The sequence below is a fragment of the Suncus etruscus genome, chromosome X, assembly GCF_024139225.1.
Source record: "Suncus etruscus isolate mSunEtr1 chromosome X, mSunEtr1.pri.cur, whole genome shotgun sequence".
Taxonomy (NCBI): Eukaryota; Metazoa; Chordata; class Mammalia; order Eulipotyphla; family Soricidae; genus Suncus; species Suncus etruscus.
In genome coordinates this window covers 81322745-81335978 of record NC_064868.1, presented here as the reverse complement: position 1 = coordinate 81335978, position 13234 = coordinate 81322745, and positions in this window count along the sequence as shown.

Genomic DNA, 13234 nt, shown 5'->3' with positions numbered 1-13234 from the left:
ATAAGCAGACTGAGGGTAGGGATCAATTACTTTTATCTCTTTCAACCACACTCCTTTACAAACTTCAGAGGCACAGTGAAGTGGCTTTATGTGAAACAAAGGATTTTGGCAAGATGTTTTTCTTTTTATCTCCAATGTGGTCCATACATGATTCTTAGTTAAATAGCATGCTTCCAGAGAAGCATTAAGCATTAAGTCAAAGGATTTGAGGGTATTAAAAGAATATGCAGGGGCCGGGCGGTGGCGCTAAAGGTAAGGTGCGCCTGCCTTGCTTGCGCTAGCCTTGGACAGACCGCGGTTCGATCCCCCGGTGTCCCATATGGTCCCCCAAGCCAGGAGCAACTTCTGAGCACATAGCCAGGAGTAACCCCTGAGCGTTACCGGGTGTGGCCCAAAAACCAAAAAAAAAAAAAAAAAAAAAAAAAAAAAAAAAGAATATGCAACTTCATTTTTGTTTACTCTGGACCATACCCAGGTATTCTTCAGGCTTACTCCTGGCTCTATATTCATATATCACTCCTGCCAATGCTCAGAGGGTAAAATGGGCTAGTGAGGATTGAACATAGCTGATACATGTGCACATGCCTAACTAATGTACTATTGCAAAAGCACTCCAAAAATGCAATTTTACTCATCCAGTCAATTTTGTTTAACTTCATAGATGGTTATTCAACATTTGTTGTGCATACCACTCATATCAGAGTTGACCATACCTTAGAAACTTGAAAGCAATATACAAACAGGAAGTGTTTTATTGCATGGAACCACATTAGCACTACTACCTCCATAAGTTCTAATTGAATAAATTGCTCCCTTTTTTGTCAGCTTAGTAGAAATTCAGACTCAATTATGATGGGTAGAAGTAACATTTTTACGAGTTTGGACAAATATGGATGGGCATCAGTTATTCCTAAATGTGGATTAATCCTTCATTAGTAGATTTTTAATATCATAATTGTCTTTTGATCTTGGTGAATGTTCATTCATTTGCTTTCAAATGTTTACTAATTCTTCAGTACAGTGGTTTGGGCTGGTGGGGAAGGACAGAGCTTGAACTGAAGGCCCAGACCTTGGATCATCTCATATGGTTATAGTGTTTGACTACATTGCTTCAGTATTCCCAGCTTCTAGTCCTCCAAACTGAATGAGCTGCAGGCACAGCTCAGATGCTATGGGGCCTAGGGAAATGGTACTAGGGACAGGATATTTGCAAAGGATGAATCTGGCTTTCTTTTTCAGCCTCAGCATATGGTCCCTGGATCATCACCAGGAGCACAGAATCAGGAGTGCTCCTTTAACAGAGCTGGGTGTGGCCCCAAAACAATAAAAAAGACAAAGTTTCATTAACTTAATGTCATTTTTTACTTACTGAGGAATCATGTATATGACAAAATACTATGACACACATAATACTAAAACGTGGTGAACATTAAATATACTTTATAAATTAATTTAATCCAGTGATTTTATAAACACCTACATTCATCTCTCTGTATATACAGCTTCCATATTTGCAGATTAAAATAATATTCTATGTGAAGACCAATAATATTTGTGTCTATACTAAACAGGTAAGTGCATTATTTCATCAATATTCCCTAAGTATTATAGTAAAACAACTATTTCTATAGCAATTATATAATATTGTTGTTAAAGGTCATCTAGAGATAATCTAAAATAAGTTGGAGATTGTGTCTAAATTATAGTAAATACTGCACCATTCTGCATTGTAACTAATATAGAGATACTTTGAAGTATAAAAGGTTTGTGCAAGAATTATAAAAATTACTGTATCATTTTCTATTAGGGACTTTCTATTAGGGCCTTCAGAAATCATGGACTTGAGGTTCTCAAAACATACTGAATGATGACTAAGACATACTTTGGAAAGGAAGAATTGTTGAAGACCACATAGAAAGAGATATTATCAGGAGCATTAGGGAATCATTTTGACAGGATATCATTTTATCGTATACTTGAAGGCCAGCAAGGAGATAAACATATATTAAAATACTCTTACACAAATGACTTGAAAACTAATCTTAATGCCTTTAAGGAAAAGAATCTATACATTATATCGCATCACAAAAATTTGTACATTCAATAATTCAAAGCTATTTGAAAATAACTAGAATATCTCACATAAGCATTCAGTAGCAAATCCAGAGTCAATACTGTGTTTGTTATATTATTCATTGACTTGTATCAATATTTGTATTGCATTTCTGCAAAATGTAGAACACTACCTGAAAAAGAAACAGCTATACATGGACACTGTATATTTGCCCCAATAATAATAGGTTACTAATATGTATTTATAATGATGTCGTATCATATACTTGTTTAGTGTCTTACAATTATTGCTGATATTTTCTTTAATCAATTTTTATGTCCATACAATTTACAAGAAATTTACTAAATTTTTGTTGAATTTTACAGATGAACTTGGTTTAATACTATATTCAAATAATCAATATAAGCAATAAAATAGTTATCTAAGGAACTGAAGATTTCCTTTAAAATCAAAACTCATACACATGGTGAAATTTCTTGAATTGGGCACATAATATTTATTTCTTAGATATAATATTGACTTTGTATGTCATGAGTATGGTAAAGAAATGTAGAACAGAGACTAGATTGGCAGAGAAATATAATTCGGGATTAGTGGACACTCTTTGTCACAACTGTGTACAATTGCACTACCCCACTTTGAGGTAGGCAAGAACGTACATATTGGCCATGAAAAAGCCCATCTTGATATTAGTGGGGAGAAATCAGATACAATGAGACAAGAGTATCTCTCACCATCACACAGTGAGTCATAGAAATGAGACTGGAAACCGAGTCATCTCAAAGTCTGCCTTTTTTTAATTTAAGGTATAGTAGATTTGCTCATTGGGAAGTTACTCAGACAGAACTCATTATGAGACAGTGAGTGTCATTATGATTTTTCACTAGGAAAATGATTTATGAAGTCCAGTAAATATATGAGTGTGTTTGATAGTATTGTGTTTCTTGGATTTTCTTGAATATAATGATGTAACCAATTTATAATGATCTAACCAATTTATAATGATCCTTCTCTATAGAGCCACCTGTCAACTTATTTTTGGATTTTATAGATATTATGTCATAGATGTTTATTGTTGAAAGGAGTCATGGATTCATGATTCCTAAGCTTCCAGGAGGCTAAGTTCTTTCTTTGAGAATCAGATAAAAAATTCTTTCCTTAGATAACTAAAGAAATTATGCATACTCTCTCCACTAGGTGTTTTTTATTTTTTTACATTTTTATTATTTTGGGGGGCTACATCTATCCACGCTTAGGGTTACTCCTATGTCTGCACTCAGAAATCGCACCTGCCGATGCCAGGGGCTCACCACACACAACGCAAAAGTCCTTCTTGCTGTGCAATCCCTCAAGCTCCCCTTTTACTTTTTCTAAATTGCAAAATGTGTAAGTGAGGTTCAATCCTGCTTTGTTCATTTTCTTTTGTTTCGAGTAGAAGGGGCATATAAAGAGAGAGAGCAGAGAGCTTCTAAAGAGTATCTGTTCTTTGCATTCTTATTGGAATTTAGATTGCTTTTGCTTTTCATTTAACAAAGAATTTCTAACATTTTTGATTAGCTCCTGAGTAGACGGATGATAATGAAATGCTTTTATGTATGCTCTTATAGAGTAGGCCATTCTTGGATATAATAGGACATTCTTTGTGAAGCATTGTGATATAAATTTTTATTCATAACTGCTTAGGTAGACAGTATAGAAACAAAATATCTATACAAGTATCCATAGCAGGAGTATGTGTCTTAAAAAATTGAGTTTCTGGTTGGAAGTTAGCTTAAAGAGCTAGTACACATGCTTCGTATATGAGGTAATGGTTTGATACTTGTCACTATGTTGTCCCCCAACAACCTTAGAAAGACTCCTGCAATATACAAGGAACATCCCCTGAGCAAAGCTAATATGGCTCCAAAATGAATATATTATCAATTAATAGGTAGATAGATTAGATATTATATAGATGATAGATAGATAGATAGATAGATAGATAGATAGATAGATAGATAGATAGATAGATAGATAGATAGGTAGGTAGGTAGGTAAGTAGGTAGGTAGGTAGATAGATGAGTTCAGTATGTCAACTAGATTCTAACTGAAAGTGTATTTTTTATATATTCTTTGGATTTAGGTATGGAATAATGGGTTTAAATTAATGCAATGACATAGCTTTTTTTTTTTTACTCAGAGCATCATTCTATCATTCATGTAAAAGGTAATTGGCAAAGGTTTTAGTCCTTAAGTCTCAAAATTCTAGCTTGAGAATTATAAAATTAGAATATATTCAAATGACATACTTTGTCATATAACATCACAAGTTTCCAAATTATTTTTATGAATACAGTAAATGGCATGCAATCTGAATTCCATCATGTGACATATCAAAGTTTTGCATGATTCCTCCTCACATTCTTTAGTATAAATCCTTTTTAAGGCTTTTGCTTGATGTGGAATTCAATAAAACATCATGACTCTGATGGAAAAAGCAGGAGGAAGGTACAGATATAATTGCTGAATTTAACTCTGCAGAACAAGGCCTTTAAATACAATGCTTAAAGAGGAACTTCTGGTTTAAGAGGTCTTGCCAACTCTGAGATAAAAAGGCAGAAGAAGGAAGAGAAGGCTTAACCAAGATGGGCTAGTTGTGGATATCATTGGCAAAGTTTAAAATATTCTCTTGGTAAAAGTCTAAAGCCATATACTACTACACGAGAAACCAAGAATGCATGACTATGCCACATTTTTTATTAAATAATGAAAACCTATATTTGCATCTAAAATCTTACTAATTTTAGCCTTTGCATTAACTCACACTTTCTCCCCATTTTAGGTAAAAAAAAATCCTGTGAATTTCTTCTAAGCTTGAAATAACAATTGTGGGCCAGATGCATGTAAATCTAACTTTTCCAAGACTGGTCATATTTTATTGACTTTCACTAAAGGGATCTTCCTAAAGGAATTTGGTCAGTTTATCCTCCAGTTTAAATTTCCTATGTTCTGTATTGCTATTCTGAGGCTTACAGATTTAAATATATTTTCATTAGGTTGGTAAGTAGCAATTTTTTCTTTCTTTAGTGTTTAAAATTATTTATGTATTTCTTTTATTTTTGGTGTTTGGGCTACACCCGGTGATGCTCAAGGGTTACTCCTGGCTAAGCACTCAGAAATCGCTCATGGTTTGGGGGACCATATGGAACACCGAGAATTGAACCCAGGTCCATCCTGCATCATCCGTGTGCAAGTGTGCTGCGCTATTGCTCCAGGTCCTATTTATGTATTTTTGGGGGGTTGGGGACACTGTTGCTCAGTGTCTATTATTTCTGACTCTGCAGCTATGAGTGATTTCTATTAGCTCTCAGTGGACCACAGGCTGACAGTTTTGACTGTGTAAAAGGGAAGCATTTTAACCTCCATCCTAACCCTCTTACCCTGAAATTTATTCATTTCTAAAACTGGTTCTTTATTGACGACAATAGTACACAAGACTATAAATATATCAGAGTTCTAGTTGTACCAAGTTGCCACACCAAGCCGACTCTGCCAAATGACTAATATTTTTTCATCACAATCCACTGAACACTTGAAGCCAATGCTCTCTGCTCCCCTTGGTAACTATCATTGTCTGATCAGAGGCTAAGGTTTTGTTGTCATTAAGGATAATGTTTTCCTTAGCTTTGTTTCTCTCTATACCAAAGAAGAATGAGACAAATTGGACTTTACCTTCCTCTCAATCTAGTTCTCTTAGCATGACCTTCTCCACTGCCATCTGTGTTGTAGAAAGCAAGACGATCTTTTTCTAATCAGTGAGGAGTAATACTACATTGTGTGCACATATCATGATTACTTTATCCATTGCTCTGTCATTAGGTTTTTGAGATATTTCCAGACCTTTGCTATTGGCAATAACACTGGGATGAAAATAGGAGTGCATACATCCTTTCTTAGTTTTGAGCTAGCTGGGAAAAACCTTTGAGCTCTGTTTTTCTGGAGGCACAATCTCTACCACAATCTCACATACCATCCAAGTGTCATCACTGTTTTAGAAATTACCTCTTTTTTTTTAAATATATCCTTGTGAGTGCTTGAAATTAGAAGTTTGAGACTAGTGTTTCTCAATCTGATTTGGAGTCTGTTCATATTTCTATCTTTATCCCTTCCTATGGGCATGATTGACTTTTCTGATTAGCCTCCTAAACTGGGATTTCCATGCCCCATATATGTCATTTTTATCTTAAATTGTCCTGGAATATTCTGGATTTTGAAGGGCACCAGTATGGCCCCGGGTTAAGAAACATTGTGTTAGTTTCTAGGTGCTTCTGACTGATATAAGGTCATATCTCATTTGCATTTTGATTTTCATACTCCTGATAATCAGTGTTAGTATTGTTTTGTCGTGATTCTTCTGGCCATCTGTGTATCTTCTTTGGAGAAGTATTTGTTCAATTCTTAACCATTTTTGAATAGAGTTGCTTGTCTTTCATTGTATTTGTGAGTTTAGGGGGGGTTGTTATTATTGAATCTTGCTAGGTTCTATATGTTCTAAATGATAAATTTTATCAGAGCTGTAGAATATGAATATATTTTGCCACTTTTCCTATACAGTGGGATGGAATTTTGTTTAAATGATAGTTTCCTTTGCAGTATTTTTATTTTTTTATTAATTTGATGCAATCCCCTTTGTTTATTTTGACTTATGTTTTCCTGTCCAATAGAGTCAAAAACAGACACTGAAGTAAAATATCTTGGGAGTTCTTGTTTATGTTATTCTTAATATACCATGTGGATTAAAATAAATAAAGGCCTTTGAACTATTTCAGCTAAAGATTGTACACAATGTGATATAGTTTTACCTTTTAGCCTAAATGATTATCTAGTTTTCCTATAACAATTTAATGAAGAAACACCTAGTCAGTCATTTAAGGCTCTTGGGTTATTTTTGTTTGTTATATACCATATTTATTCGAGTATAATGCGCACCCATGTATAACATGCACCCCTAATTTTTTATTAAAAATCGGTATAAAATTTTGTTTCACACTAAGCACTGTAATTGACAAAAAAACGTGTTGAACAAGTGCAGCCATGATAAAAATATTTATTGACAACGTAAACTGGTATAAACACAAAACAGAAATAAAGTTACAGGTACCAATATTTATTTAAAATGCTTCAAAGTCAGATTCATCATCAGATACACTAAAGAGTTGTTCCCATTCTACTCCAGTTAATTTTTCATCAGTGTCCCAGTTGGCAAAACATCTGTTTCTCCAGTTTCTTCGCTTTCTTCTGAGTCTGAATTCTACAGCAGGCCGTCTTCTGTGCCGTCCGTTTGATTGCTGATGCCTGTCTTCAAAAAACTCTTGATGATCATTTATTTTGGTACGTCTTCCCATTATGTTTTAACCCAGGATGTCACGAGAGATAGGCCAGGTTTCTTGACTTTTTTTTTCTTCGCCCACACGGCTGCAGCCTGGAAAAGGCGCAGTGCAAACTCACAATTCGACTGTGCTCTCATTGGGCCGGCCGCCACTGCCACCCCACTCCAGCCATCATTTAGAACGTGCACCCAAAATTTGATTTCTTTTTTGGTAGAAAATTTTGCGCTTTACAATTGAATAAGTATGGTAAATCGACTCCATATTTCTGGATTTCTAGGCTCTTCTTTTAAATTCATCGGTCTTTGAGTTTATTACAGATTTAACACATACCTTAAAGTTGTGTACAATATCCTGCTCTTCTGTATATATTTTATTCTTAGGGTTGCTTTTTCTGTTTGGTGTGTGTGGTGGGGTAGTTTCCTAAATCTTTTACTAATAATTATTTTATGTGCTTGAGTCTTGCACTGAATATGAATGAAATTGCATTCAATATTTATAATGCTTTGGGAAAGATAGTCATTTTGACAATGTTAATTTTTTTCGATCCCTGTGCATCAAACATCTATTCATTAACTGTGCATTCCATTAAACAAGGGCACTATTTTTGATGTGCGAAACTTTTACTTCCTTTGTTGATTGTTATGCAGTTAATTCTTTTTGATGTAATTGCCAATGGAATTATTTTCTTAATTTTTCTCCTCTAGTTAATTGCATTTGACATAATGATTTTTACCCTGCCACTTTACTGCATTGGTCTATTGTTTCAAATACATTTTAGTGAATTCTTTAGGATTTCCATGAATGTTTTTTCATGTCATCCAAAAATATTGCTAGTTTGCTTCTTTTCCAACTAGGATCACTTTCATTTATTTTACTGAGTACTGTGCATCGGGCTTCCAGTACAATGCTAAATACCAATGATGTCAGTGTCAGTAGGCATCCTTCTCTTGTGCATCAACTTAGAATAAAATCCTTAGTTTTTTTTACCACTGTGCAATGCATTTGTGTCTGTGCCCTTTCCTATGCTGAAATAAGTTACCTTCATCCATATTTTAGAAGAAATGAAGGTTAAATTGCTTCATAAACTTTATCTAGTGATATGAACAAGTGTTTTTGTTGCAATAAAATATTATGTTAATTGATTTTCATGTTTTATGAAATACCACTAGAAAGTAAATCTGCTCAGCAGAAAACAAAATTGTGGAAGTTTTGTCACCTAATTTATTGACGTATTCATAGATTGGGAACTAAATGGATGTACGTGGATGGTACTATAATTGTTTCTTAAAATAACTGTTTTTTGCAAAGTTCTTTTCACCATGCAAAATAAAAAGGAAATTGGGATTTTTCAAGTGACTAAAACAGACTTGACTGAAAGACCCTAGGTGAAATTTTGAATCTATTCCAATTGTTGAATTGTGTTTCAAGGGTGCAAGAGATTTGGCTCTACTTCCCAGGAAAATCTGTCTACTAAAGTTGGTTTCCGATTTCTTCACAACTCCCACTGAAACTTAGTTTGATGACTTGGAGAAAAGGCAGATAAAACCATGAAAGCTTGAGGATAGAACAGAAATAGATAAGAATTTGCTAGCCAACAAAATTATTTTAAACCTCTTTGTCTCTAACAAAGTACACACAGCCCTTTTTTTCACTTCCTATGAAAAAAGAAAAACTGAACTATAAAATAAAATTGAATCTGTGCACCTCTGAGATACATTCTGAGCTGATTTATGCCCTCTGCACACACTGGGATATGGTGTTGAGAAATAAATGGCTCAGGAATTCTAATAAAATTCCTTTTTGATCATTTAAGCCTAGATCTACTACTTCCTCTAAAAGGGCATCTGAATCTAATACTTCATTACATAACAGAAACTATAATTGAGGCTGTTACCATTTTTTACAACATTTCTGATACCTTCTAGAAATGCAGCATAGGAAATACCATTTTTTTCTTTTTTGGTAATATATCACAATTTGTAAAAAGCAATAATGATTCTAGGAAATGGTTTGGAGACCAGCAAAAATGTACATCATACATATATGCAATAAGTTTATAGTATATAAACTTAGAAACATTTCAGTATAACATATATAAACACATATATTCTAGGAATCAAAAACATTTAAATATACCATCCTATTTCCTGATAAAACATTAGAGTCTGCCAGCTATTTTTTAATTGTCTGATGGCATCATAAAATAAAAATTTGGACAGTGGGATCTAGTATAGGTGGTTGAGGGTATTTTTTATGTCACTGGATATGAGATGAAGGGATTTTCTCTGCCAATGGATTTGAAGAACTTGTTGTACCAATGGAAATGAGGAACTTGCAATCCCAATTAAAATGAAGAAGAAATTTGCTGTGCCAATGGAAATAAGGAACTTGCTATACCACTGGAAGTGAGATGAAAGCAGAGCATGGGATAGATGACAGGTGATATTCTTCCTTAGTTATGCCCCTACAACTAATAGCAGTGGATATCTGTCCTGGATATTTCCTTATCATTGGAGTTGGTTCTTAAGCTACATGCTAATAAAGGAAGCCCAGAACACCAGGAGGATTCTTTTTTGTTTTGGAACATACCCACCGATGCTCCATGTTTATTTGTGTCTCAGCACGCAAGAATTACTCTTAGCAGAATTACCTAGAAGATTATACTGAGAAACTTTACAGATGAACTGATTGTCGCATATTGGAATCAGAATCACTTGCCCTAGTGAAAGTAAGGATGAATATATACGAAAAGAAATAACTGTATTTTAACTTTGGACACTGGATTATAGACCTGAGATATGAGATTTTGAGGGTGGTAGGGTCAATAATGAGTTAATCTGGAAGTAACACAAGAGTATATGTGGAGGGTCTAGAGCATGTTGGTGGTAAAGTGAGATAACAGTAAGGACTCAAATGATAATTATCAGTCAGACAATAGTGGGGGATAATTAGAGAAAGAATAATTAAAGCACAGATGATAATGGGATAGGGTGGAGGGGCATGGGCTATTCATTGGTTAGATAGCATGGAGATACGGCATTTGCCTTGCATGCAGAAGGACGATGGTTGGAATCCCAGCATTCCATATGGTCCCCCGAGCCTGCCAACAGCAATTTCTGAGCATAGACCCAGGAGTAACACCTGAACGCTGCCGGGTGTGACCCAAAAACCAACAACAACAAAAAACTTGTATGGAGAGAGAAATCATATCAGTGTTAATATGAGCACATGATATTCTCTGTAGAGTACAGTAAATTTTCTTGAAAATGGCATTTTGCATTTACTAACAGTTTAATTATGACAGTAAATTAAATGAAGAATAACTTGATATATTCTTTTTGAAACATAACATTAGATACATATTTTAGTACAGACTAATTAGTTCTAAGTTTTGAATCCTTCTGTGACAGAAATTTTAAAAATCTATTCAATATAACTATTATTCCTATTACTTAATTATTTAAAATATTTATGTTGGCTTGTCAAATGTAATGCTGACATGACTACATTTCTTCAGTCCTTAGTCATTATTAGAATTTTTGTTTTCTTATACTTTGGGCCAGATATAGTCATGCTTAGGGCCTAATCATGGCTCTGTGATGAGGGATTATTACTGGCGCGACTCAGGGAACCATTTGGAGTACTAGGGATCAAACCCAGGTTGACCCTGAAAAAGGCAAGAATCTTACCTGCTTACTATCCTCTAGCCTCATCTTTAATAAATTTTATTGAATGGTTTTCTATATATGCGATTTGAATTGTATAACTATATAGACATAAGTATATATATATATATATATATATATATATATGTAGTAACATTTAAACCAACAGGATCCTTTTAACTCTTTTGAAATTTGCAAAACATTATTAAAGAAATTATATATTCTCCAATTACTAATGTATTGCATATTTAAAAAAAAGAAAGCACGTCTTTAAATAATGTATCTTGCATAATTAAAACATGCATATTAAACAAGTCCTCATTAGCTCCCTCCAACTACTGAAAATGACCACTATGCCATTTGCTTTATTATTTTTATGATTTATATGTTTCATTTAAGTGAAATTACATGATATTTGTCTTTCTGTTACTCTCTGATTTCACTTAGCACAATGTTCTCAGGTCTACCTATGTTGTCACACATGACAGTCTTTTTGAAAGATGAATACTACTCCATTGCTTAGCACATTTTTATAATGCTTCAGGCATTGCCAATGTTACCTTTTCAACATTTTTATTTGAATACATTTGTTTTAATTAGCAGGAAGAAGGTTGCTGGGTCATACTGTAGTTTTACTTTTTTATGTTTGTTTATTGGTTTTCATAAATTACTACACACTTTTTCAAGCATCCTTACCATGTTATATGCCTACAATGGTGGACTTTTCCTTTATAACATTTATGTATGGGGTGATATCTCACAGGTCTATAATTTTTAGTTTTTACACTTAGTAAATATGTTTTTATATACTTGTTGAGTATGTGTAAGTCTTGTTTGGATAAAGGTCTACTCAGCTGATTTGATTTTTTTCTCAATTTACTTTTTATTGATGTGTAGTTCATGAACAGTTCTAATAATATTCATCTATTTGATTTTTTGGATTACACACAGCAGTGTTCAGGACATTCTCCTGGTTTACGGTCAGGGATCACTCCTGGCAGAGCTCAGAGAACTATATTCGATGCTCAAGTTTGAACACAGGGCAGCTTCATGCTAGGCACATTCCTGACCCTCTGTCTACATCTCAGGCCTTGTTTTGTAACTTTTAATTGAGGTATTTTATATTTTTTCTTTGTAGGAGCTCTCTATTGCTTTCTTTAGCTCAATTAATAATCTAATCATTTTCCATTTGAATTTTCATCAGAGATATTAAAGATATTTTACATGCTTATTGTCCTTCCAGGGTTTTTTTTATCATTTATTAGCACAAGTGAATTCCTTTGTTTTATTATTATATCTGGTACTTTGAATATATTATTGGTGAGGGCCTGGTATTGTACTGACCTTGTGGGAAGTTTATGGTTCCTGTTTGCTGGTGGGAATTTACTTTCTTTGAATTATTGGATCATCTAAGACCCTGTGTCTGGAATACCACATGCAGCCCCTCTTATATCTGAAGGAATTTGATCACAAGCATGATAGTTTCCCTCCAATGAGGGTTGACTTGTTTGTTGGTGCATGAGACTTTTCAGAGAAATTGCACCTCCAAACAGACCATAGCCAGGACATGCCTGCGTATGAGGACATACATCTGTCAGGTAAAAGCTGAACCTGAAAGTGTGCATTTCTCAGTGCTGCTGAGTCTGAGTGCTCTCTGTTCTCTAGATAAAAGTTTGCCAATTCCAGTGGGGAAAGAATTTGTGCAGGACAGTCAGATATTAATGAGATGTGGTGGTGACCCCTTTCTCTCAAAGATGAGCCAATCAGTTTGCTCTGCATCCTTCTGCTGATCTTTTAAATTAGGTTTTTCTTCTTTGCCTGATGATACCCATGAAGTGGAAGGTGGCAAGTTGACATCATTTTCCTTTCCAGAAAATGTGGACAGGATGGTTCCAAGCTACCTTGAAACTGGGTGATTCTGGAACTATGTATGATGATGATATACTGGTGATTCTTTTCTCCCCTGCCTGTTGTGGGTGCCAGTGAACTCAGGAGGTAGACTATGTCAAATAGGCTCCAGGCCATGGTGGCACTACAGAGAAACATCTCACTTTCCAGTTGACTCCTTCTGGAGCATAGTGGGCATGCCATGTTTAGCTATGGTTGTGTTGGTGAGCTTTAGCTAT